The following is a 15795-nucleotide window of genomic DNA, read 5'->3' on the forward strand; positions in this document are numbered from 1 at the left end:
TTGCAAATGCAGACTGCCAGAAGTCCCTGCTTAGCCCAGGAGGAACTTGAATGCCTACCGCAAGATTAAATGTCTGTGTCTGGGAGTTTGCAGGGACACCTGAGCAGCAGGTGCATCATTTATACTTAAGCCTGTTGGGACTCTCAGAATTACCTTTTGCCTGCCTTGTCAGCAGGGACTGCTCCATCTGGCAGTTGCAGCCCATACAGAAGGGAAGCAGGAGGATAACGGAAGGGTCCCTTGTCCTTTTCACAGCAAGGCACAGCATGGCAGCCTGGGCTTTTACATGTGCTTATAACCTTGTGTGCCCACGTGGATATAAACTCTCATTTCTAGCTTTGTACCTGTCTTCTGGATAAAACCAGGGCACCCTGCCCAACCGAGGGCTGTGCCACTCCACCTCCCACTGTGCCGCTCAGGTCCCTCCATGCTTCTGCCTTCTGCCACCTCTGAGAACTTCAGCTGCAGTCCCTTCCTTGCAGGGTTGCCCTCGCAGGCTGTGGCTGGAGCATATCTCCGCAAGGCTAACCCAGCATGTGCTGCTTGCGCAGGGATCAGCTCTCCCACACACAGTTGCCCACACCAAGGCTTCACAGACGGGGCTTTTATTAAACAGAAACACGGCACACAATCACAGTGGTTAAGGTGAGAGGTTGAAGCACAGGCACTGCAGGAGCTGCCAGGTGCTCTGAAGACCACATTAGGCCTATTATGATGGGTTAATTAATGCAGCCAATCAGTGTAGGAGACTAAGTGATACTGGTGAAGGTCCTCCCCAGACTAGGGGAGGCTCCAAGGAGCTGCTCAGCTGGTGGCACAGGTAGGCTTTGGGGCTGCTCCTGGGGTAACACTTGATATTTATTTTACAGAGAAGATATTGTTGTGCATGGAGTGAGTGCTGGCCAGGGGTACCAGGCACAGGGTGCCAGGGCGCAGCAGCCAGCCCCTCTCCCCTCAGGAGGGCCTTTTCCTGACAGGCTCAGCCTTCCTCCCTGCAGGCAGGCCTTACTCCAGCAGGCCCTAAGTGGGCTCAGGTACCAGCGTTTACCTTTAAAACTACAATAGCAATGTCTGCCTGCCCCCCCGAGTGTCTCATTTTCAAATGGGATAACTAACTGGTGTGGTTGGAGCCCACTGTTGACCTGCTGGCTGGGGTTGGGCGGCCAGTGGAGGCAGCTGCTGGTGGGACAGGAGCACCGGCACAGCCAGGGTGGCAACAGTGTTCTTCAAGGGAAGAGACTCAGCAGTTGTTTTTATTGGTTTAAGCGTGCTGTCCCCCAGAGTGTATTGTAACTTACTGGTAGATACCTCAGTGCACCAGTGCTGACCTGTTGCTGAGGCCTGAACCCCTTTGAAATGGTGGTGAGTGGCTGCATGGGAGGGTGTTCTCCACCTCACCAGCCCTGCTTGCATCGAGCGCCAGCGCAGCTGCTGATTTGGGTGAAATGTGGTTACCTGTGGGAAAAAGTCATGGCTTTAAGGTGAGGAATTTAAAATGAAAAGGAGGAAAAGATGATCTATCTGGGGAGAATCAGAACAGGCTACTGAGAGGCCGCGGTGCAAGTCTGAAGATTGGAAATATCTCTCAATGTTATTACTGCGTGCCATTAAAAATGCATTATGCATATTGCATGACTCATTATTCATGAAGTAGGTTCCATACCTTTTGTCTGCCAGAGTAACAGTAGAAAGGGTAAGGAGAGATGCTGGAGCACACCTTTGTTTCTTTCTGTAAATTTTTAATGACACCTCTAGCTAACCAGTTGGTGAAGCTCAGTTCCTGCATAAAAGTGGAAAGGCAGAGCTATCTACAGGACGACTAAGCCTTTCAGAAGCTAATTTGAGCTTGTGTTCATCCACACCAACGATGATTAAATTACCTATCAGGTGTGCAGAGCTATCAGGATTCAGGGCATTGAAAAACAAGGTGAATTTATCTGATTGATTTAAAAGACATGGGTGGAACAAGTGGGATAAAAAAGAAAAAGTCTATTCCTTACAGATGTTATAGAAGTCCCGGCGAGTTAATGAACTTATTACTTTGCCTCAAAAAGTTGCTTTGCCTGCCCAGAAAACAAATTTATTAGTTGGAATCAAAATACTTTATCCAAATCAGTTAGCAGGCTGAATTAATTCATGAGGCAGAAACAAAGCAACTTATTAGGTTCCATCCTTATGCCAAGCAGAGATGTTTAAAATTAAAATATGCAAACATCATCTGAGTTTTCTATACAGTCAGTTTCCAAAAGCTGATAGTAACACTCAGATTGAATATTGCAACACAAGGGAGAGAGCAGTTCTTCTGGGTCTTGCTCCTTCCTCAAGCAAAACTTTTGTTGCAGTTGATTGGGGGGAGGGAGGAAGAGGTTTCTAGAATAAGCCCTGGGTGAAAGATTGCAAGATTCATGCAACTGTATTTGCAAGCTGTGCTGCTGTTGCACATTTACAAATGAGTGCTCCTCAAGTCTCTGCTTTTTCCTTCCTTAAGAGAGAAAAACCAAACAGGTCAGTTATGTCAAATTCATCTCCAGCATAACCCCAGTTCACATCAGGAATGGATTTTGCCTTTATTTATGATTTCGGTCTTATGCTAAACTTAATAGTGAAATATAGCTCAGCATACAGCCCTTTGAGGAAATTCTGATTTAGAAAAGCACTGAAATATGCATGTAAGTCAATGAAGTGCTTCTCTAGCAGGGACCTTATAAGATGCCTGCTTGGAGTTAAAATTCCAGAGATTTTCCCTGCTGAATCCTAGACCTTACTCCATTGCCAAACCGCATTCTGTCTGTCTGTTTTCACCTGCAGTGGAGGTGGCTTCTGAGAATGCCAAGGCTAATTCTTCTTTTTTTTTTTTTTTATTGCCAATAAGATAGTGGTAGTTTCCAGTATTTTTTCCTCTGAGTAATAAAGCAGTCTAAATAGATATAAGGCATGTAAATGTCTGTAATGCCTTATAAGGCATGTAAAATGATGGAACTGGATTTGAAAAGATATTCATGCATCTAAAGCTGTGGACACATCTGAATATGCATTGGGTATGGGTATCTAGTTGTGTCTTGGACTTCCCTACTGTGGAAAGAAAAAAAAAAAAAAACCAAAAACCAATCACAAAACAAAACAACACACGAGTATCAGAAAATTTCCTGAATCTTTAGCACACCAGTTTGTAATATACACAACATATGGACTATAAATAGAGGGAGAACATAAATCTGGAAGAAAATCTTTCATACATTATAAAAATGCTGGCCATACCTTGTTAGAATAATGTTGCCTAACAGATTAACCTGGACCATGTGATAAATCTTTCAAATAAGATGGAAGCAAACTACTTTTCTGTGCTTGTTCCAACATGCTGCTTCTCATCTGGATTTTTTTTTTTAAAGTAGAGATGACATGACAAAAGAATACTGAATAAGACAAACCTAGAAAGAAAATAATGTGACAGCTAATGAAAGTTGGCTGGATTGTATTAAAATAAGAAAATAATTTCAGCTGGTGTAATCTCCCAGCCAGCTGGATACTGCCGTGCACCGGGCACATCCACCCCCCGCTCGCCCAAACCCAGCTTGCCAAGGCACTGGCAGCAGCTGCTGTGGCAATGCTGGACTCCTCCGCTCAAGCAGTCCAGAAGGCACCTTGGCCATTTGCTTGTCCTGCCAGCTCCTTCCTTGGTGTACGAGACAGAGGTGGCACCGGCAGGAGCGCAGCACAGCATGTGTTTAAAGTGGTCAATATATTCAATTGATTTAGTTACTGTAATGTAGCCAGCTGGCATTAAAGGGAAGTTGTAATCGTCTGAGGTGACAGACAGTTCAGTATGATGTACTACTTATGCTTTACACTTTCTTTCTTTTTTTCCCTATGAATAACACATTCCCAAAACTCACTGATAGACTCAATGAGTGAGTTCAAAGGGGAAAAAGAGGTATCAGTGCAAGAGACAGGAAGCTGAACTCCCGGGCTTCAAAAGAGTACACTCATCTGACAAGAAAAGAGGCAAAATAGATGTTTTCAGTGTTTCATATAGGAAAGTTTAAGTATTGCAGTGAAGAGCCACAACAAATTAATTCTATTTCATTAAGTGATCAGCTGGAAGAGATTAGACGTTTACTTGGTCTAAATTGCTTGCAGTGGCTGCATTTAGTGATTAATTTACCCTGATTTAAGCCGAGGGATCTTATGTTGTCTGCTAAACCTGCTAAATTCCCAGTTTCACAAACTGTCAGCTCTGCCTCTACTGTTGCCTTTTGCCTCTCTGAAACACAGCAACAGGGATAGGCGGGCAGGAGGCCGAGACCAGCTCCCGCACAGGGGATAGGTGAAAAACAGTCTTGATCCTCTTTAGGCAGCTGCTCCAGCTCTTTCAGCTGCTGCAGGAGCGGTGGTTGTGGGTGTAGATGTCCCTTATATTGCAAACCTGGTAGTGGGGGAGCCGGGGCCCACTGGACAGGGATGCTTTTGCTCGCACTGAGTAATAGCGGGTGTGAGTCAGGGTGCCAGCGCCTCGAGCTCTGAGAGCAAAGAGCTGGGTCTTCCTGTGTGCTTCTGCAGGGGCCTGACCTTTGCTGAGCTCTGCCATGTACTCTAGGTGTCTGCTGTCAGTCAGTTTTGGAATTATTTGTCTTTTCAATAGCTGAAATTAACATTAATGGCAATTGAGAAGGGTCTTCTTCCTGTGTGATATTTCCACCGCAGCTGAGGCATTTTGCTTGTGAGCTCTGCTGCCCCAGGAGCTGGGTAGCCTCGCTCCCTCCCTGCCTGTTTGTCACGCTGGGCCTGGCTCTGGCAGGGCTTGCTGCTGTTGTTTCCTACAGGGGTTTGGCAGTCTCTGGCCTGATTTCTGTGGCCAGTTGAGGTGGCGAGGCCGTTTGCCACCTCTCCCTTCATTCCAGGCAAAGGGGGCGATGTTCCAGCGGGTGCTTCCGTCCTGGTTTCCCCAGCCCAAGTTGCATCACAGACCCTTGCAGGGATGGAAAAGAACGGTTGCGTTTATGGGAGGAAGGGGTTTTATGCAAGTGGAGTGAGCTCTGCCCTCTCTTACTCTTCCTTAAATTCTAAATACCTCTGTCTGAAACCTTTCATGCTGCTCACAGGGAGACTCTAGCCAGACGGGGGGCTGTGGAGGAGCATGTGCCTGCCTAAGTGTGAAGTGCCTCAAACTGCTAGGTACCAAATAATTTCAGAGGGGGACATGTTTGACTGCTACTTCTCTCTTTTGAGACTGCGGTGGTTTGGTTTTAACTGTGGCTCTTTCCACTTGGATGTCCGTTTTGTTCCTCTGCATGTTCGGTTGCTGAAATCTCATGTTTGAGCAATTTTTTCTGCAGGCCTCCTGTGAAGGAGATGGAGAAGGCTGCTGCAGCCTTTGTACTGATGCTCTGGCAAGGTTAAGGACTTCATTCTCTTCGCTGCTGTTAGATCTCAGTAGTGGCCAGAGAGCCAAGGAGCTCTCTGCAAAATGCAGACTTAAGGACATGAGGTTCTCAGCCCAGAAAGTGTGTTGGATCCCAAGGATCCCATACGGTAAAGAGTAACACAGGAGGACAACTGCACTGGCTGGGTTGGGTTCTGCTGCTGTTCATCCAAATCGGGGGAAATGCTACAATTAAGCAGCATGACTAGATGTGTAGCATGTGTTACAGTGAGGGTGCCTGTTGTTGCTGGTATTGAGAGTCTCCTAGGTAAATGTTTTTGCCCCCTGTCTGATCCCTTTTCTGATTAGCTGCATAGTGGGAACTCAGTTGATAATCAGTGAAGCTCCCTGAGAGCACAAGTATTGGCGGGTGAATCAAGTGGTACCACCGCCTCTTGACCAGAGTGGCCTGGCAATGCTGGAGGTCCAGTGGGCTTTGTTTTGCAAGGGGGAATAAAAGGGAAGAAAAGTCCAACAGCAAAAAATCCCCTTCTTTCCTTGTGCTTTATTTTCCTGAATGCTGTAGAAGCCAACAAATACTGTGCCTTGCTTCCTGCCCCAAAAAGCTGCTTCTTACCTTTCTCTGAGCTGGGCTGAGGGCATTGCTGTGCCTGTTCTCTGCTGCTGCTGTGGGGTGATTCAGTGCTGTGTGTTTTCCCTGACCCCCGCAGTGTGAGGCATGGGGGTCACATCTGTATGAGAGTTGGTGGCAGGTGCCCGTGCTAAGAGCTGGCTCTCAGCCAAGCTGGTGCATGCCAGGGACAGGCCTGTGACCGTGCAGCCCTGCTCCTGGCTTGCCACGCATGTGGCCTGTGTTTTGGGTGCTCTGCTGCTATTATTTCAGTCCCTGTACTCCAAAGGGGTGCTCTTATTTTTATTGTGACTAAAGGGTGGTGACTGAAATCGGGTATATTGGCTAAAAGAGCTGAAGTACTTCTTTAGCGCAGCCCCCAGTATCCAGGGGACATGGCATAATCTCCGATCACATTGACACCGCAGTTGCCCTAGCTGTGCTTCTGGGAGGTTTCGTGTTGTTCACAGCATAACAAAGTATTTTGTTAACTTAAACGAGTGTGAAATGGGCCTAATTCCTCATCTGGCAATAAAAGGGCTTTTCAAAGAAAGGTCCTTTTTATTGTTAGCTCCATACAAAGCTGTCTTCGTGTGACTGAGAATCTGACTTGACAACTTTATATGATGCCCCGAGGACTGAAATTCACTTCTGTGGGACAAAACCAAACTAAAATACCCCTTTGTGTAAAGGCTGGTCAGGGCAGAGAAGCAGGGGGAGTAGGGAAGATGCCATCAGTATGAGAAAGCTGTGGGCCAGGGGAGATTGTGTTTAACTCCACCCATCCACAGCAACAGAGACCTGCTAAGGACTCCTTGCACGTTTGCAGTTCTATAAACTTGAAAGAGAAGTTTCAAATAGGGTAATTGCATGTCTTGCTAACGGTGGTGCTTGGTTGTATGTTGTAACAGTGGTTGACAAAGAGGTGGAAGAAACTCCACCACAATACTTGAGCGAAAATGCGTGTGCGGCAAGTGCCTCTGGCACGTCCAGGCTCTGGGCAACTTTAGCCAGAAAGGTCAGGCAGAGGATTTGTGAGGTGGTGCTGGAGCAATTTGATTCCTCCACCAGAATGCCTCAAACACCTTGAAAGGGGAATATGACCTGAATAGGACTTGGGAGATGGATTATTCAAACACATGCTGTGATCCTCAGGAAGGAAAACCTAGGCTGAACTCACTCTGACATGTAGAACTAAGAGTGTGCTGGACCGTCAATAATTAGCTGGGGAGGGGGGTGTAGAAAGCATTGCTAGTGTGGATGATGGCTCAGAAACCTCCAGGTATGAGGCATATTAACTGTAATATATCTAAAGAGTTTCCTTGGCAGGGGGGGGGCCTCAAAGTGGCCTTTCTGGGTTTACAGCTATTTGGAGGTTCTGTGTGCTGCTGTGATATACTGTGGCCTCAGCTTAACTACCTTACTCTGAGTACAGAAAATTGTCTTTCTAGGGGTTCCTCTAAAATAATCTGAAGTCCCGAATCCGTGGTATATTACTGTGAAGTGTCTTGGCCTCTGGTAGTCAACTTGTGGCACAAGGGAATATTTTCAAGGAAACACATGGGCAAAGTTTCAATGTTTTCTCTAGTGCCGGTTTAACTGATCATCCTGTTGAAACCAATCTGTAACTCCCCTTTGGGGGGTGCGATGTTCCTGCAGGTCCCAACTGTTATCTGATTTCATTGCAAGCTTAGTGTCTGAGTAAAATTTTCAGGGTTAGTTTCCTGCAGGGATTCACAGTGAGCCTGTAGGTAAGCTGTCTGGAGGGATGGGTTGGCTGCTGTGGTGGTCTTTCATGACCAGGAAAGATCCAACACCCCTAAATTTCCAGTGGGGTTGGGAGACAGTCCATTAGAGGTAGGTGTACGTGCAGATCAGTGTGTGGCTTGCACGTTTTTGTTGCTCTGGGCAATATCTGTTGACTGTTCAGAAGGCATGAGAGCCCCAGGTGTCAGGTGTTGTATATCTGATGAAGAGATTCACTTGTGGAAAGCGCCTCAGCAAAATGTTACTCTTGTACTTCTCAAGTGCTGCCTGGGATGTGTTACAGACTTAAAAAGGATTATTTTAAGAGAGGTGGTCAAAGAACATTGCTATAAACTTACGGTCCACCAGTCCCAAACAATAATTCTGTTATGTACAAACTTCGACCTATTGAGTTTGGCCCTAAGTTATCTAGAAGACAAATATTTCACTAGGATTCTTCCTGTGAATATACTGAACAGAAGCCTTGGTTTTTTCTTTTCTTCTATGCTTATTTGGCAAATATGGAAAAGCACCTCTTTTCATGCTCCTGGTCTGTCAGAAAAGCTCCTAAAGCAAATGCCCATCAACTCCCAAATTTAAACTATTAGACAAATGGAATATCCATAGGTTACTGAATGGTGCTGAAGTGCTTTTGCACTAGTTCCTTTGTTGCTTTCCCTCCCTTCCCTGGTTCCCATAATGCAAGCTCTGCAACTGCCAAAGCCGCACCTGACTGATGATTTTTTGCAGGAGACAGTAGACACACACAGAGAATTGATACTCGGAGTGGGAAGGGACCTAAGAATTGAAAACTGAACCAACTTGAATCACTCAAACTACTTCTCTGTTGCTTTCAACCTTCTGACAGAAGTTGTTTATCTGCTTAGACACATGCTTTTTACTTGAACTCTTTCTAACAAGGTGGGGCAAGAGACATGGGAGAGGAGGGGGCAGTTACCTTTCCTTCCCTTGGAACGGTGTCAGCATTTCCAAAAGCTGCTGTCAGCTGGGAGCCAGAGGAATGGTGCCCAGGTTCTTGGAAAAAGCAGGCCCAGCATTAGATGCCAAGTACTTTGGAGGACCTGTCCTGAAGCGATAAGCTCAGTAATTTCTTCTTCACCTGACAGACCTTTTCGGGTCTCTTCGGGGCAGGAATGTATGGACTCTAATGTACTCACCAGTGATCTTCAGCCCTTCAGCTATCACGTGGGTGAGTTGCAGATGCAGGAATGCACGTGCATACACACAGTTTTACTGTGCGTTGTGGCACTTGCAGCTGGCTTTCTTCCTGTGGTTAACGCCTTCACGCACACTTCTTGGGATCTGAGCATAATGTGAACAACCTTGAAAAGTAAACACATCCACCTAGAATTTTTATTTTCCCAAATCACTCCTTTAGCTAATGTTTCAAAGATATATACGCACTACATCTGATGCAAACCAAATACTTTCAGTCTGTTGGATCCGAGTCAATATTTGCCCAAGGTATTACAAAGACGGTCATGCAGTTCTGACTAAAGGGAAAAGTGCCCTCACTGAGGATTGGTCTTGAATTTACGTGTGGGCAAAGGGACCCAGAGCTTTGTGACAGGGCATCTCTGACACCGCCGCTCCTGCACTGCTGCTGCTAGTGATAGTTTCAGATGGGCTCCTCCTGTGTGCTTGTGCAGACAGAGCCTGACTTATCGCTGGTGCTGCTGGGGGACTGGCACCGCTCCTGCACCTTCTCTGACCTGCTAGGTGTTCCCTTGGGGCAGCCAGACCCAGTGGAGACATTTGCAGCAGGGGGCTCCTTGCTGGAGCGAAGGCGGTGAATAAATCAGTGCAATCTGCCATGCTGGTTGTGCTCCTGTTCCAGTTTTTTGTACCAAACTGTTTATTTTGTGTGACTTGCAGGTTCCTGGTGCAACTGCGGTCTCTGTGTAGGCTTTCTGCCGCCAGACATACTGTACTTGCAATTGAGTTGTGGAAGTTGGCCTAATTCAGAGCTGAATCAATCCTAGAAATGGTATTAAAATCTGACTTGCCTTTTGGTCAACTGAGACTCGCTTGGGAAAACAAAGGTCAAACCTTTAGTTTCTTTTTTGGTATTTACATAGTTCTGTATATAGGCAAACTCCTATTGCCCCAAGAGCATTTAGGAGCTGACTCACATGTGACAGATTTATCTTACTCTAACTGAAATCAAAGAGCAAGAACCTGACTGTAGGATGACCTATATCTAATCTGTCATATTTAGGGTAAATCTGAGTGGTCTGTGCTATAAACTGAACTGAACCTGGTAGTAGCTCTGTAACACAGTCAATACAATATGTAGACTGCATCTGTAGCGAGAGTCTCACTGGTGGGGTGCTTCTGCAGGCTAAACTTGGCAACAGTTTGTCTGCTGGGGGAAAATGGCTGTCTCCTGGTCACTGCTGACTATTGGAAGTGCCAGATCAGTAGGCATTATTCTTATCTCCACTATTCTGCTTCAGTTCTGCATGGCTCAGCACACTTTGGGATTGTGCTTATGGCAGCCTCTGTTTTAACTCTGCTCTTCCTCAAGGCCGAGAACTAACATAAGACTAAGGGCTACTCTTTAACATGGCCAGAGAAAGAACTCGCACTCATTAGCTGCACACCGGATTGTGGTCAGCCTGAAATTTATTGCATTAAACTGGAGGTGCCATATCCAATGCTATCACAAAACAGTTAATTCTCAGAAACCAGGGTGAAGGTTGGACCCCATTCCCTGTCAGAAACTGACCTCAGCGGAGAGGGGAGGTTACTGTGTGACAGGAGCCTTCTTGCTGTGGGATTACACCCTGCCTAAATGTGGTGTGTTTTGGAGTGCGGGTTGGTCCAATTAGCAGAATGCACAGAGCAGGGTTTGACAAGTCCTCTCCTCTTTTGTAGCATATACTTATTTCAAATGCCTTTTTCGGATGTCTTCGTTGCATTTAAAAAGCAGAATTTTTCAGTGCTGTTTTTGTTGGGTTTGTTTTTGCAGGTGACTTATCAGTCATTACATGCTAAGAGAAGTTATTCCTGGTGATTGCTGTATGTTATGATTATAGGAAACACACACCATGTGTTTAAAAGTTGCCTAACAGTCGGTGTTATGGTCCCCACTCTCATTTGCCTGTAACTGTCAGAGTAACAAAGTAGGTTGAATTCCCTTATGTCGAACTTTTATGTTGCTGCTTGCTTGGGTTACAGGCAGTCACTGTGGTTCAGCAATCTTTGAGAACGAGGTCTTCGGGAAATGTCACTCTGGCTCTGTGCCCTTCTCTTTATGAAGCTGCAGTTCCCTCTCATGGCATGTTGGGTGGGTTGTCTTCCCTTTTCTCCACACTCCTGTTTGGAGGGTCCCCGCAGAACTGCTTTGGCCCAAGGGGGAAAAAGCACCCGGAAGAGTTCAACCCTCTCAAGCTGCTGTTCTGAGCTGGGCACTTTGTTCCTTCACCTCAAGGTGTGTGATAGGAAAATGGGTCCTATACCTGGGGAGACTAGGGAGTATGGACTTTCCTTAATGACCCTGCCAATTACGTCTATGTCATGCTTGTTACCTGCATGCCTGTGAGTGGTGTCTGGATGTCACCACTGGGTTTGCTGCAGTCTTCTCCTAGAGCAAAGCAGTGGCTCTCAGCTATGTACCAGGGGATTGCTGTGCTGCTGGCTTCAGCTGCTGATTTGACAGTGGCGCACAGAGCAGAGGTCTTCTGACTCCTGCTGTGTTAGTGATGGGTAACAGTTTGGTACCTCTGCTGCTTTTTCATTGCTCCAGGACATTGGGATCAAGGCTATAGCAAAGATCTCGGGCTTAGTATCAGGGTTCTACCTCTGTCCAACCTGTAAGACCTACTGCAAGCTGTGAACCCACAATTCGTACAGGTTTGGTGGGGACTTTCAAGGTCTCTGCAGCTAATTTTCCTCAAGATGTTTCCTTGCATGCAGGAGGCAGAGGTGAGAGCAGGCAGGCTACCGCCAGGGTCTCCCTCTTCCTCAGGACACCGAGTGCCACGGTGTGAAGGATGGAACAAATCACCTAATACAGGTGGAGGACTCCTGAAGTGTAGGGGAGCAAGGGCAGGTTAAAAGGAGGAGACTGAAATCTGGGACAAGGATCCTGGAATGGGAAACGAGCAGGAAGAGAATGTGCGCGCAGCTGAGGGAGCTGGAGCTTGGAAGCTACAGTCATGCTGTAAAAGGAGCCTCATTGCCACACAACAGCTTTTCTACTAATGGGCTTTGGGGTTTCTCTGCAAGCAAAATTCAGCCAACACTTAATAAATGAACATGCTTATGGCTGCAAAGGCAGGTGTCTTGTGGAAACGCCAGCATTTTCAGTGCTGCTTGTGCACATCCATTGCTATATGAGCTCTGACTGCAGGACCACAGGCTGCTCTCTATCCAGAGGATACATTCTGGGCTGACCTGCTTTCAGAGGACTCATGACTTGGGTAACAAAGAAGGTGGTTTTCTATATGATCCCTGTCTTGTTGGCTGCAAAGGTTGATGGGTATCTAAGTGGGAAAGGCAGGAAACTTTACAGGGTACCACTTCCTTCACACGTGCAGTTGGAAGCTTAAGTAGCAGTCATGCTGCTAATGAGCAGCACCAAGCCATGGAGGCTTTGTAGTGGCTGGTGTGATGCAGAGCCTGGTCTGACTCTGCATTTGGAGGGGCTGTGTGGTTTGTTACGGTCAGGTTGGACTTTTGCTCTGTCACAGACCGATTGTGTCTCCACCGTGGGCGATGTGTGCTCTGCGCCCCCAGCTCTGAAAACTGAGAATATCCCTAACAGCCAAATATGTGACACCCCATTTGCAAGCAATTAAGCAAGGACAAAAAAACTAGCACTCAAATGTGGTGGAAGCCATTTCAGAAGACAACAGTTTACCCCTAAGCATATTATGATGGAGGATGCGTATCTTTTAGTGGGAAAATTGTCCAGTTGAAGGATGTCTATTTTAGGTGTCAGGAGTAAATTATTACACCAGTCCTGTTAGAACTGGAAAGTTCTGATTAAGAAGTGGTGCAAACACCTACAGATATGGTGTTTTTGTGATGGTAGTAACGCGGAAGATGATGTGCTGTATCTACCCTGTACTGCAGAAATAACAGATGTCCAGCAGCAATAAATTAGCTAAACAGGTGCTTAGGGATCTGTAGAACTGAGTGTTTCAGAGAGAATTCTGCTTTCGAGAAGTAAGCATCTCTGAACGAATACCTGAATCTAAAGAGAGAAGTGATTTCTGAGTGCAGTCATGAATTACACTGCTGTGAACAATGCATTATGCCCTGTCTCAATCTGTTTCATTCTTAGAGGCATGCTTTGCATAAACTAACACAGAAGTCACACCAGTTAAAGAATAGAAGAAATCCTAACACGCTAAATGACTGCCCTTAATGGAGGACCTCATCACATCCTTACATATTAATGGACTAACAAAATGATATTTCTATCAAAAGTTTGAGGACATTTTCTTATGCCTGCACTCGCAACTGAACCTACATGTGGTTTCGGGAAGCCTAATGTAACAGTCAGATTAAGTGCTTTCTTGCCTATGGCTATTTTACTGGAAATCCTGGTAATGAAGACCTCAGAATAAGCATTTGTGTCAAAAAAAGAGCATGTTTTCAGTGCTTCCACCCTGGAAAGGGATGAAGTAAGGGCCTGTGTTTCTCTTCTATTATTGATTATTTATTGTACTTCTCACTAGAGGATAGAGGACTAAGCTATTCTGTCTCAAAATGTCAAACCTTAACCTTTGTGCAAACTTTCTGATGTTCAGCAAGCTATGTGAAAATGGGCCACTGTGATTGAATAACGTTAATGTGGAAATAGTTAACTCCCACACAACACTGTATGTCACCATCTGCAACATGACTTGGCTCTGCAATGGTTTCACAGCTCTGTGACGCTTGTGCTGATTTTGTGGTTGTTCTTCTATTTATATTTGCAACTGTACTTAAACAAACATCTGTACAGAGATAAGTAGTACATAACATTGATATGTAGATGCAGATGCTAAAAACATAATTACGGTTCTCTGCTGAGCATTTAGTTGTCCAGGCTGACTTCATACCCTAGTATCCATCATTGCTTTCAGAGGCAGACTTTCATCCTACCACAGGAGCTTGCTTTCTTTTCTCCCAGGTGGGTTCTCTTGCATCTGGTTTTGTTAAAACACATTTTATGACTGTGATTCAGATCACTCTGTTACACTGACCTACCCTCCCTATCACCCTATGGCTCCACATGCTCTAGTGTTCTCTGCCAATTCTACTGTTACAGATTTCTAGTATGGCAGCTTTTTCCCCACACCCCTTTCTCATCCACACTGTGGGCTCATCTGCTCCTCCCTCCTTATCTACCAAACCTCTCTTGTCATTCTCCTCCTCTTCCCTAAACCTCTGCTGATGTTTTCTCTCTTTTTACACTTGTGCTGCTGAAGTTTCCATGCAGCATCTAGTGCTGGCACTTCTTTATCCCTCTCTCTGAACCAGTGCTAGTGAGGGGCTTCAAGCTGGCAAGTTCAGCAAAAGCTGTTGGTCTTCTGTCACACACTGTATGTATCTTGCCTGTTGTGCTGATGCAGTTCATTAAATGAAAAATGCCCCCACACTGATGGTCTGGATTAAAAAAAAAAAGATTAAAAGAACCCCCAAAACAACCCACCTACTGAGAAGCATTTTCTCCAAGAACTAATACTTACAATCTTTGCTCATAGTCAGCCCCGTTTACTACAGATTCTGCTCTGAGATTCATCAGCAAGCTAGTTTTTGATACACTTAATGTGTGTCCCTCTTATTTTTTCTCCTTAATAGAAGGCTTTATTTTTAATAAGTATGCCTGGTAGGAGAAACTCAAGATTTGCAATCTTACTAGTTTATAAGAACAGCTTCAACCCATGCCCAACCCCCTTGCATCTATTTCTTCCTTCGTGGTCCTAAATTAACCCCAAACTGCTGTTGGACCGCTTGGCTTAGGCTTCCTTGGACTGTCTGTCATATTCTCTTTCATCTTTTACTACTGGAAACGTACAGAAGTTCATTGCTGCTTTCAAACATACTCCCATGTGGCAAGACTCTTGAAAAACTAACATTAGTTGGTCTTGTCCATCCACTCTGTCACATAAAAGGACAACATCCTCCTGGTTTCTTTCTCATATAGCCAAGAATAGTCCACTGTACCAGAGTGGCCACATTGTTTTCTCTCTGAGCTCAGTTCCAAGCCCCTGGGCTAACCCAGTGAATTTATTGTTAGGTGGCTGCAATGAACAGCACTGAGCCAAAGGATCTCGAAGTCTCCGTCCCCACAGCGCTCCTGTCCCATGCTCTCCAAACATCTCCCATGTAGCTCTGTCCCAACCATCTGCTCCCCCTTACCTCTGTAGCCTTGTCTTGTCTTCTTCAACGGGTGGAAAGGTTATAAATAGACAAGAAGATAGACGAAGGGGCCTAGATTCCTCAAAGACCTCAGCATTCCCAATTGAGGCCAGAGCAAACGGCCTGCTTCTAGTCTCTTTTTATTTTAAAGTGCCTGGCCTCAACATAACTTCACCATGTTCAAAATAAAGTCAAAAGGTTGCAGCAGGTATATCTACAGATATGACCCAAATCTGGTGGTGAATACTTATGAAAATCTGACCCAATTCAGCTGTAACATTTCTGTTTGGTTAGGAGCCAACTTTATAGTATCAGCAACATCAAGGCAAAGCAACTGATACAGAAAAATATGTTCAATGAACTTTTAATTTTCTTTCCGCTCTGGGTAGGGTTAGGTAAAAGAGTAAGGGAGGTATTTCAGCATGTAGAAGAAAGCAAATATATTTTGAATTTCAAATGCATGTTCTACCAGAATGGGATGTTCTTTTGCAAAATGGTGGGATGACAGCTATCAGTTTCGGTGAAAGCCACATTAAGTGCCCAGGCCATGAGTGTGGGACCAGGAGCTCAGAGTCTATTTCTGGCTCTGTCTCTGACATAGTCCACGTGCCTGGATGAGTCACTCTGCTCCCCTTTCACTTTCCTTTTCTGTGAAAAAGGGTTACCCATCTTTGGAAAATGC

This window comes from Vanellus vanellus (assembly GCF_965231255.1).
Source record: "Vanellus vanellus genome assembly, chromosome: 5".
In the NCBI taxonomy this organism is placed as follows: Eukaryota; Metazoa; Chordata; class Aves; order Charadriiformes; family Charadriidae; genus Vanellus; species Vanellus vanellus.